Here is an 11,316-nt window from a genome sequence, read left to right as displayed (position 1 = left end):
TCAAATCTACCTCAGATACTTACTAGCTGTGTGACCCTGGGCAAGTCATTTATCCCTGTTGGCCTCAGTTTCCTCATCTGTAAAATGAGCTGGAGAAGGAAATGGCAAACCACTGCAAGATCTCTGCCAAGAAAACCCCAGATAGGGTCACAAAGAGTTGGACACAACTAAAATGACTGAACAATAGCTGGGTGAAGGATAGATTGGAATGAGGAAAGATCTGAGACATGGAACATGACCAGAAGGCTGCTGAAATTGATGAGAGCCTACACCAGGATGGTGGTGGTTTCAGAGGCAAGAAGACTTACTGATATCTTTTACTTGGGGTGATGGAGGTAGTGAGTGTGAGTAAGGATTGAGGAAGGCTTTGAGCCTTGGTGACTGAGGGGAAGATGGTGTTTTCCTCAATAGGGAATGGGTAGTTTCCAGTAACAGAAAAGTTTTAAAGACGAGACAGTTTTGAGGCAAAGATGAATTCTGTTTTGGACATGGTGAGTTTGACATGCCTTCTCACCAGTATGAGATATCCAAGAGGCAGTTGGTAATTCAAGACTATAGAGGTTCAGGAGGTAGGTGGTATTATTACTCTTTTACAGATGAGAAAACAGAGGCAGAGAGTGGTAGAGTGAGCTGGTCAGCTAAGTGTCTGAGGCTGGATTTGAACTCAAGTCTCCCTGACTCCAGGTCCAACACTCTACCCACTGCACCACCTAGCTGCCTCACTCAGTGCTACCCTTCAATTCCTTTGTAAATCACCACCTTCCCTATCCTCTCTCCCTCCTTCACCTCACCTGGGAGGCGGCCTCTCCTACTTCACTTTTAAACATTAGAAATGAAACCATCTCATTTCACCTTAAAGAATTCCAGCAGACACCTGACAGCCCTTGATGCCACCTACCCAAGTCTCTTCTTTCTCTGTCAGAATCCTTGGGCTCTATCCAGGCAAAGAGGAGGAAATCTACCAAGCAGAGGAAGGTAGTTTTGTGAGAACAAACGCTGTCTGGTGGGAATTCCCCTTCCACAGGGGCCAGGGATTAGCAACCAGAAACTATGGGAGTTTCCATGGTTAGGGCACAGGAAAGAGTGAACCCTTTTTGGGGTCAGGTGCTTTTATTAGACTTAGCTTGGTCCTGGGGACAGTGGTTTCTGGCTGAGCCCTTGACAAGGGTTCCCAGCCCCTCTGTCTTATCTCCAAGGGCTTTGCCTTCATGGATCCTGCTCCAGCAAGATGGTGCCTCAGTGGCAGAGGGCATCATCTCCAGAACAACTTCCTTCCTCTTTGGCTTCTTGGGTGGATGATCTGGTCATAGACATCCATTTTGGTGACATCTAGTTCCTGGGGACAAAAAGAGAGGACTCAGACTGAGATTCTTAGAGAGGAAAGAATCTTGGCCGAATCTCTGTCTCCATGTCACCTACAGCTCCCTCAGCTCTTGTCACCCCCTCCATGGGCTCATTTCTATTCTCACAGCCTTTACCTGGGTGATTATGCCCAACTGAAATGCCCTTCTCTCTCCTAGCAACCCTTCCCAAACCTTTAAGCTCATCAGGGCCTGTCTAGGACACTGCCCTGCTCTCCCTAGGATGTTCATCTTGACTACCCCAGCTCTCAGGGACCACTTCCTTTTCCTGACATGTTCCCTGTCTTTCCAGGTGATGTTCACATCCTGCCTTCTCTAGGAACCTGCTCAGACCTCCCCTCCCTTCTCCCAAATCCTAATTCTTGGTGTCCTTCACACACTTCTAGAGCCCACATGACCTGGAGCCTTAATTAACTTTTGATTCAATCATAAACTGTCAAGAGTTGAGATGGACCTCAGAACAGGGTATGTCAGAGCTGGGAGGGTCCTTAGAGGAGAGAATGTCAGATCTGGGAGGGCCCTGAGTCATAGAGAAGCAAATTTCAGTCCAACCTAAGGAAGAGCTTCCTGTGAATAAGAGCTGTCCAGCAATGGCACATCATCTTGTCTTTAGAATGTGACGAGAAGTGTTCCAGCCGAGGCTGGATGCACTAAGAAGGAGCTGCTAAACTGACTACAGCCTTCAGGGTCACTCTCAAGTCTGAGATTCATCCCATGAACCTGAGAGCCAGAGAATAAAGAGAACTGCTCAGAGTCCCACAGCCAGTAAATTGTGCCGAGAGGCAAGCTGTGCCTCTTCTTTCCCATGAGACCTTAAACACATCACTCAACTCTACTGGGCCCCAGTTTCCTCATCCATAAAACAAGGAGGTTGGACAAGATGATCTCTGAGGTCCCTTCCAATCCTCAGGGTAATCCTTTTAGTTCTGGAGTCAGGATTGGAAAGCAGGCTTTCCTACTTCAAGTCCCCTTGGGTAAGATCAGCCACCATTAGGATGATGATGTCAAGAGGGAACTGGCCAAAGCCAAAGCATCCCTCTCTCCTAGGGTCCAGGTGTTTCTTCAATTTGTTCCTGTACCTACCTGGTAAGCTTTCTCAGACAGGGTTGAGGGGGAGGCTGAGGCAAAACTCTGATCCTGTAGAGAGGAATAGGAATTAGCTATGCCTCCTTCAGTCCCATATTCCCCCAACCCAAAGAAAACCCACAGGGTCCTTCAAGAAACCAATCAACCAATCCACAAGTATTTATTAAGCATCTGTTATGTGCTAGGCAGGTGGCAGGCACTGGGTACACAAAGACAAAAGTGAAAGAATCCATGCCATCATGGAGTTTACATTCTACTTGGATTAAAAACAAACAAATTTGTACATATACAGATATAATAAAACATACATGAAATAGGTACAAGGTAACTTGGGGGGTTATTAAGTTCCTTCCATTCTATAGGAGGACTCTGTTTCATCAACATCCCAAGTTAGGTTTGAGGGGAGCTCAGAGCAGACCTGGGTATCGTCGCTCTAGAGAGACAGAACAGGGGCAGGGAAGGGACAGGTCCACAGACAGAAAAAAGCATGAGGGGAGACAGAGACAAAGGTAATACTCCTACCTGAGTGGTTGCCATTCCACCTCCAGTTTGGGGATTATTTTTATATGTGTGCAGAACTGCAGGCTGTGATTGATTCTCATATATGTGCAGAACTAGGGACTGGGAATCATTTTCATATGTGTGAAAAACCTTTTCTGCAGAAAGGGAATAAAAATGATGATGATGGTGATGCTATTCAGTTGTTTCAGTCATGTCTGACTCTTTGGGACCCCAGTTAGGGTTTCCTTGGCAAGTGTTTTGCCACTTACTTTTCCAGCTTATTTGACAGATGAGGAAACTGAGGCAAATAGGGTTGTGGTTGTTGTCCTTCATTCTCGAAGAGGACCAAAATAACATCATCATGTTGGAGTCAAGGTACAGTGGATCCACCTGTGGCTGATCAGTCTAATACAATCTCAGAAGGCTCTAACACAAGTTGGGCACAAATAGTCCACTCAGCAGGGGGGATGTCTCTAAATTTGTGCATCTCACATTTCTTCTGATCTACTACCATTCTGCTTCACTCATAGAGAACAGTGCCTTCTTTGATATGGGCATGCCATGCTGGGTGGTCCTTTGTCAGTGTCTCCCAAGTCACAAATTAATTTCAAAGTTCTTCAGAACCTTAACAGGGTTAAATGACTTGCCCAGGGTCATACAGCTAGTTAGAGTCTGACGCCAGATTTGAACTAGGGAGATAAGCCTTCCTGTCACTAGGCCTAGTGCTCTATCCACTGCACCACCTAGCTGTCATCACCATAATCATCACCACCATCACCATCATCATCACCATCATCATCATCTTCACCATCATCATCATCATCATCATTATCATCATCATCATAGTGCTTTAAGGTTTGCAAAGCACTTTACAAATATTATCTCATTTGATTCTTACAATAGCCTTGGGAAATAAGTGCTATTGTCTATATTTTACAGATGAGGAAACTGAGGCAGACAGAGAAGAAGTGACTTGTTCAGAGTCATGTAGCTAATATGTATGTGTCTGGATTTGAACTAAGTTTTCTTGATTCCAAGTCCAGCACTTTATCCACTGTACCAAGCTGGGAGGATCTTAGAATGTGGAATGTCAGATCTTGGAGAGGCCTTAGAACAAGGAATGTCAAGGCTTTGGGAAACCTTAGAGGTTATCTAAACTACTATTCTCGTCCTGGTGTAGAGGAAAGAGCCTTGGTCCTAGATTTGAGTCTTTCCTTTCCAACTTACTAGTTTTGTGACCATTTCCTTATCTGTACAATAAGAATCGAATAAGATGGGTCAGGTTGACTAGCACTCCATGCCCAAACTTCTTCTTTAGGCACAATTTATCAGGGACTGGCACCCAGAGGCAAGCTCAGTTGTGCCTACAACTGACCCAGTATACTCTCTGTGTGGAATCACCTTGCCCTAACCTTTCCCCAAGAGAAATGTTCACTGTAGTGCTCTCAGGTATACCTGACCTTACCACACAATGACGCTAAGAGGGCAAGAGTCGTGGCAGGCCCTACCACACCTACTTCCATCACTGCCTCTTGCTCCATCCTCTAGAACTCCCCTATCCCTGGCTGGCTTCAATCCACCACCTTGTCACATACAATAGCAACTTTTCTAGCTCTGACACGTCTGTGTCCCTCCCACCAGAACTACTTACTAGTAGTGTGACTGGGGACAAGTCACATAATATTTTTGAAAATGAGTGACCTCAATTCAATTTCATTCGATTCAACAAATACTAAGCAGCCTACTATTTTCCAAGTATGCAAGGAGCTGGGAATAAAAAAAAAACCAAACAAGCTAAATTCTGGAGGAATTTTTTTAAAAAAGGAAATTAATGGTATGCAGAAACATTAGAATCATGGAAATCTAAGGATGTCTCTTAGTCACTAAGTGACAAAAGTCTCTGGAGTCAGGATGCCTGGGTTCAGTCCCATCCCTACCCCCAGGGAACTTACATTTTGCTAGAATAGTGAGATCTGGGGAGGGAGCCTTCCCTCACAAATATAAACCCCAGGATCTCTCTACCCTTCTAGCTCTGTGGCTTCCCAATTTCCTGACACAATGATCACATATGTTCTGCTCAACTTTAAAACTTATGATTCTAAGACCCAAAGAGGGGACCTGGCTTTCCAATAGCTGCAGAGTTGGTCACGAACAGGGCTGGGGCTGGAAAACAGGCCTCCTGGCTCCTAATCCTGGGCTATTTTCCTATAAGAAGGGGTTTGTATTTGCCACAGCCAGGGAGCACAGAAAAGGAGCATCATGAAATGATCTGAGAAGATCTGAAGGAGTGGTAGAACCACTAACTACTGAGCCAGTTCTGTCAGATTCCAAACCCGCAACTGCTTCCCCTCTCTCCCCTCCCCCATCCTTTTGCCCGTTCCCTGAGCAATGGTTGGCAGGACTGAGGTGGGGGATGTAGTCAGGATAAGCGAAAGTATCTCATTCACTTTTTTTAAATAATAAAACAGTGTGAATTTACTGTATGACCATAATGCAGATTGCTTATGAGATGATATGAAATATAGAGTGATTAAAGGGAATCTCCCAGAATGGGGAAGGTCAGGATCATGGCATTACGGGAACACTGGTGGAGAGGACCTTGGGGCCATCTAGGCCCACCCCCTTATTTTATAGGCGAGGAGCTGAGGCCCAAGGACATTAAGTGACTGGCCTGAAGTCACACAAATAGTGATCATCACAGATGGGACTGGGATCCAAGGCCCCTGACTCCAGAGACTTTTATCACTTAGTGACAAAAAGACATCCTTAGATTTCCATGATTCGAATGTTTCTGCATAATATTAATTTCCTTTTTAAAAAAATTCATCCAGAAGGTAGAATCTAGCTAGCAGCAATGCTCTAGGTGCCCTAGATAGTTGAGAGTGGTGGCAGGAGGAGAAATGTAAAAATTGGGAGGCTAGTAAGCATGGGAGATAAAGCCTCCCTTGGGAAAGCAAGCCCACTATCTTTTCCAAGCAAACCGCTTGGAAGATACCACCACCTGGTGTCTAAATGATAGATTACACTCTTTGCTGGTTGATAAAGTGACAGCCTGCTTTTCAGTAGGGGGCAGAAAGTACATCAATGAACCAGGCATGGGCTGTTTCTGCTTCTTCATGATCACCCAGTGTACACCTTGACAATATCATTTGTCGCACCATAGCAGGAAGGAACCTCTGAGATCTAATCCATCTCCCTCATTTCATAGATGAAGAGGCTGAGGTCCAGAGTGGGAAGTGGCAGGGCTGGGTGAGTGAATTCTAAACTTCTTCTCCACAGCCATCATCATCACTGATGTTTATTCAGCCTTTTAAAATTGGCAGAGCAAACTTTACATATATTCTCATTTAAGCTTCACAACAACCTTACAAAGTAGGTCCTAAGGATATCATTATCTTTATTTTACAGATGGGGAAACTGAGGCATGGAGCAGTTAAGTGACTTGCCCATAGTCACACAGCAAGTGTCAGAAGTGATATTTGAACCTGGTTCTTCCTGACTCAAAGTTATACACTTTCACTAAAGGACCTTAGAGATGATTTAGATCAATACTCTTATTTTGAAGAGGTGTAAACTAAGTTTACAAGACATACTAGGGACACACACAATACAGAAGAGAAATCTTGCTTTGTGTTCTCTGTCTCTGTCTCTTTCTGCCTCCTTTTGTGTCCCTGTCTTCCTCTCCATCTCTCTCTGTCTTCTCTTCTTTCTCTCTCTTCTCTCCTCACCCTTCACCTGTTCCATAGTGGATCAACAGCATAAGGGGCCAGTCTAAAATAACAATCTAGAGGTTTTGCTTCAGAGGAGGCAAAAAGGTTCCCTCCTTTCCTAACCACCAGGACTTTGTCTTGCAGCTGCTTCCTTCCTGCTCCCACAGCTCAGTTGCCCTGACTTCCTTTACTATGGTTAGCAATACTTACTTTGGATCCTGACTGCATGACTCTCCTCACCTGGTCATACAGCTTCCAGTTGTTTTTGTGCAGTCCTGAAAGGGAAGAGTAGGGAAAATCCCTGAGTTAGTGGCTCTTTTTAGGACTGGTTCATCCTGGGGATCATCAGAAAGGAGGTTCTGGAGACTATGTCCCAAAGGAGGCCCAAACCCCCTTCTTTTCCACATGGGGACGTGAAGGCCCAGAGAGGGGAAAGATGGTGGTGCTCATGGCCACACAGCTAGTAAGTGGTTGACTCTTCAAGTCTAGAGCTCATTCCACGTTGCCTCAAAGTAGGAGCCAATGTTAGGGTGTTGGGTTGCCCATATTCACAGGCATCACAGGAAAGATGTGGGCAAGGGAGTGTTGGTAAATGTTTAACTACTGGCTCTGAAAACAAATGCATGCAGGACACATTTTTAAAGTTTGATTTCCACTATTATTAACTTTTTATACATCTATTTCTTAAGTCTAAGACAATCAACAATCAACAGCACAAGAAATCAAGCCCTGGTTGGCATTTGCCAATTTCCAATGTGTAAATTCTCAAGCTGAAAATTTAATAATCAGTTCTGCAGCTGGTAGAAATGGCTCCAGCACACCATAGCAACATTTGGGGGATTTGTTTTTGCCTTAGATACAGAAGCATCTGCATGGAGTTAGATACAGAAGCGCCTGTGTGGAGTTAGACACAGAAACATCTTCACAGAGTTAGATACAAGGTTAGACACTGAAGTATCCGAGTTCCTGGATGACTCTTCTGCATGTCCCTCCCAGATCTGCTGCTTGTTCTAGCTCTGTTACTTCTAACCTCTGATGCTTCTCACTCCCAGGATTCTTGACCTCTGATAAGTATGAACTGCTTAATCCCCTGCTTCTGAACCATTTGAGGGACCATTACTTCAACCTGTTTGCTTCTCTGCACCACAGACCACCCAGCCATCTCTCTGCCCTTTGGTTCTGTCACTCTTGGATTCTGTTGATTCCCCTGGACACAGACCCCTGCTTGCCATTTGCATGCCTTATGACTATGGTCTGTTGTCTGGTTATCACCCCACAGCCTCCCTACCATGATGTGGCCCACCATGACAATGTGGTACCAGTCTCCCCAAGATGGCTATGTTCTCCCCACTACTAGCTTCCCTCTCCATGACGTACTCTACCAGAGGGGCCAACATTGTTTCTGCTGATGTTAGGGCCTCTACCCTAACCTGTCTTTGCAGTGGCCAGTCCACCCTTGGTGATAGGGTCTGGGGTGATGATTGACCACACTCTTGGTTGGTGATCTGCTGCTAAACAGATAAGCAATAGAGGAAACATGGTTACCTTTTAGTATTCCTAATAAGCAGAATACGGCCCACGCCCCCAGCTATCACCAGTCCAGCCAGAACAGCAATCACAATGAGGAAGATGAGGTTGTCTTCCCTAGATGGTGAGGGTCCAGAAGAATCCTGAGAATCTGCATGGAGAGGAAGGAAGGTCAGGTCTCTTTCATTTACCTTGTTGGGATTCATGGGATCACTGAAGATGGAATGTGCTGGCTAGAAGGGACCTCAGAGATGATCTTTTCCAGTGATTCTATTTCATAGATGGGAAAACTGATGTCCAGAAAAGGGAAGGGATTCTTTCAAGGTCACATGGGTAGAAAAGAGCAAAGCTGGGTCATCTCCATGCTCTGAAAAATTGTTTAATGAAGGATATTGGGAATCAGAAAATGTTAGAGCTGGGAGGGGCCTCAGGGGCCAAAGGGTCCAAACACCTCATTTTCCGGTCAACCAGTCAATAAGCTTTTATTAAGCACCTACTGTGTGCTCTGCCATGTGCTAAGCACTGGGTATAAAAAAGAAAATCAAAACATTCTTGTTCTCAAGGAATTCATAATCCAATGGAGAAAATGGAGCCTTATGGAGGTTAAAGACTTGTCTAAAGTCCCAGGATCATAGATTTAAAGCTGGAAGGGACTTTAGAGGGCATTAGTCTAACCTCTTACTTTACAGTTGAAGAAACTGAGGCCTTCAGGACCTTTTGAAGCTGGATATGGGTGGGGTGGAGGGAGAACATTACTAAAGTCTGCCCTCAATGCCTGTGCTCAGTATGGTGGTGACCCTGAATTTTGGGAATGGGTGCCTTTGGACTTGTAGAGTTTTATAAACATGGAACGCTAGACCCATAGAACTTTAGAATGATAGAATTCCATTTATTTATATTTTCATTTCTAAATTCTTTCCCTCCCTTCAATGCCTTCCCTATCCATTGAGAAGTCAAGCAATATGATATTCACACACATGAAGTCATGCAAAACATATTTCCATGTTAGCCATGTTGCCAAAAAAAGGCAAGAAAACAAAGAAAGTGGAAAAAAAATCTGCTTCAATCTACACTGAGCTTATTGGTTCTCTCTCTGGAGATGGGTAGCATTTTTCACCATGAGTCTTTTGGAATTGTTATGTATTATTGTATTGATCAGAGTAGTTAAGTGAATAATTGAATTTTAGCACCAGAGATTCATAGATACATAAACTTTAGAGTTATAGCATGTTAGAAACCTGATACTTAAAATCTTATAGCCTACCATGCTATAAAGATTTTGAGGATGGGCTTATCATTTGGGAACCAATTTCGTTAAAAAGTTAAAAAACTCATCATCAGAAGACTATTAGAATTATTTTGGTTGTCAGTAAGGATTGCCCACTAAAACCTTGGAAGGGAGAAGCTGCAACCTACATTAATGAAAGGATGAGATCACAGACCTTTGAAGTTCAGGGCTGAGGTAAAAACAAAGTTTTCTTTCTTGATTTTTTTTCTGGGTCTTCCCAGCAATAAATGAAAAGTGGCAAACAGGCAGATTTCAGCTCCAAAGACAGGATTTCCTGGAGCTGTCCCCAAGTAGGATGAACCGATTCAGTTGGTCATGAGCTTGCCATCCATCACCAGGGGTCTCTAAATAGAGGCCAGGGGAGCATTTGTCAGTGAGGTTGAAGAAGTGATTCCAACCTAGGTATGGGTTGGACTAGATGCCCTTTGAGGTGCCTTCCAGCCCTGAATCTATGATCATCTATGATGCCGCTGACACTGAGATTCTGTCATCTCAAAACAGGACAACCATGGTGATTTTCTGGGTCAACTGAATGGTTTCCAAACCAGACTCAGGCTCTTCCTTCTTCCTCACCTTTTTCATCTCTCATATCCAATCAGCTAGCAAGTCCCATGGGGGTTAGAGGGATAGTCCAAATAATGAGCACTGAACTAGGATGGTGACTACAGTAAAGGAGAAGAGGAAAGGGATGGTAGAGAAGGTGGAATCCATAGGACTTGGTAGCTGAGTGAAGGTGAGAAGGGAGAAGGGGCTAAGAAAGAAGGAGGAGTAAAAGCTCACTTGGTCCAGAGGCCCTGGATTAGAATCTTTGATCTGCTGCTTCCTGCCTGGGTGAATTTAAGCTAATTATTTAATCACCATGGACTTCAGTTTCCTTCTTTGTAAAATGAAGGGTTCAGCCAGATAATCTTAAAGGCTCATTACCAATCAATCCATAATCATTTACTATGTCCTGGGTACCGTGCTGGGTACTGTCGAGCTAAAGACCATTGAACCCTCCACTCCATGATGTCTTGAGGGAGGCCCCAGAAAAATCTGTGAATTCCACTTTCTCATATTCCCACAGAGACATTGACCCAGCCTGGCATTGTGGCCAGTAACTCTGGCCCAGTGGAGAACAAGGACTCTGTCAACCTGACCTGTGTTCCTCCAAGGAGTACGGTGGCCATCTTCTGGTACAAGGACAGTGAGGTCCTCCTCAGAGGTCGCCAGGGGCTGGACCTGTCTCCAGGCAACAGGACCCTCACCCTGGAGGTTGTCACTAGAGACGACAGTGGCCTATACCAATGTGGGGCCAGGAACCCTGCTGTGGCCAGTATCAGTGCCCCTGTCACCCTCAAAGTCATCTGTGAGTCACCATGAACACGAAGAATGATGACCAGGGAGCAGAATCCCCTACTCTGGAGGAAGAAGGAGGAGGGGGAAGAGTCCTTGGATTGGGAGTTAGGGATGCTCACGTGGAACAGTGGGGAGAGCGCTGACCCTTGAGTTTAAAGACCAACTTAAGCTGCCTTTGCATCTTAGTGCCAGATGGTCTCTGAGAAACCTTCCAGCTCTAAACATATGTTACTATCTGCATGACCTTTCTGGTTTCCAAGCCTCAGTTTCTTCAACTGTAAAAGAAGGGGGTTGGAATAGATGGCCTTTACGGGACCTGCCAGCTTTCTCTCTCTCTCTCTCTCTCTTTCTCTCTCTCTCTCTCTCTCTGTATCTCTGTATCTAGCTATGTATCTATCTATCCCTCTATGTATCTATGTATCTATCTATCTATGTATTTATATATCTATGTATCTGTGTATCTATCTATCTATCTATCTATCTATCTATCTATCTATCTATCTAT

Source organism: Vombatus ursinus, unplaced genomic scaffold (genome assembly GCF_900497805.2).
Source record: "Vombatus ursinus unplaced genomic scaffold, bare-nosed wombat genome assembly UNPS02014239.1, whole genome shotgun sequence".
NCBI lineage: Eukaryota > Metazoa > Chordata > Mammalia > Diprotodontia > Vombatidae > Vombatus > Vombatus ursinus.
Note: the sequence above shows the minus strand (reverse complement) of the source record.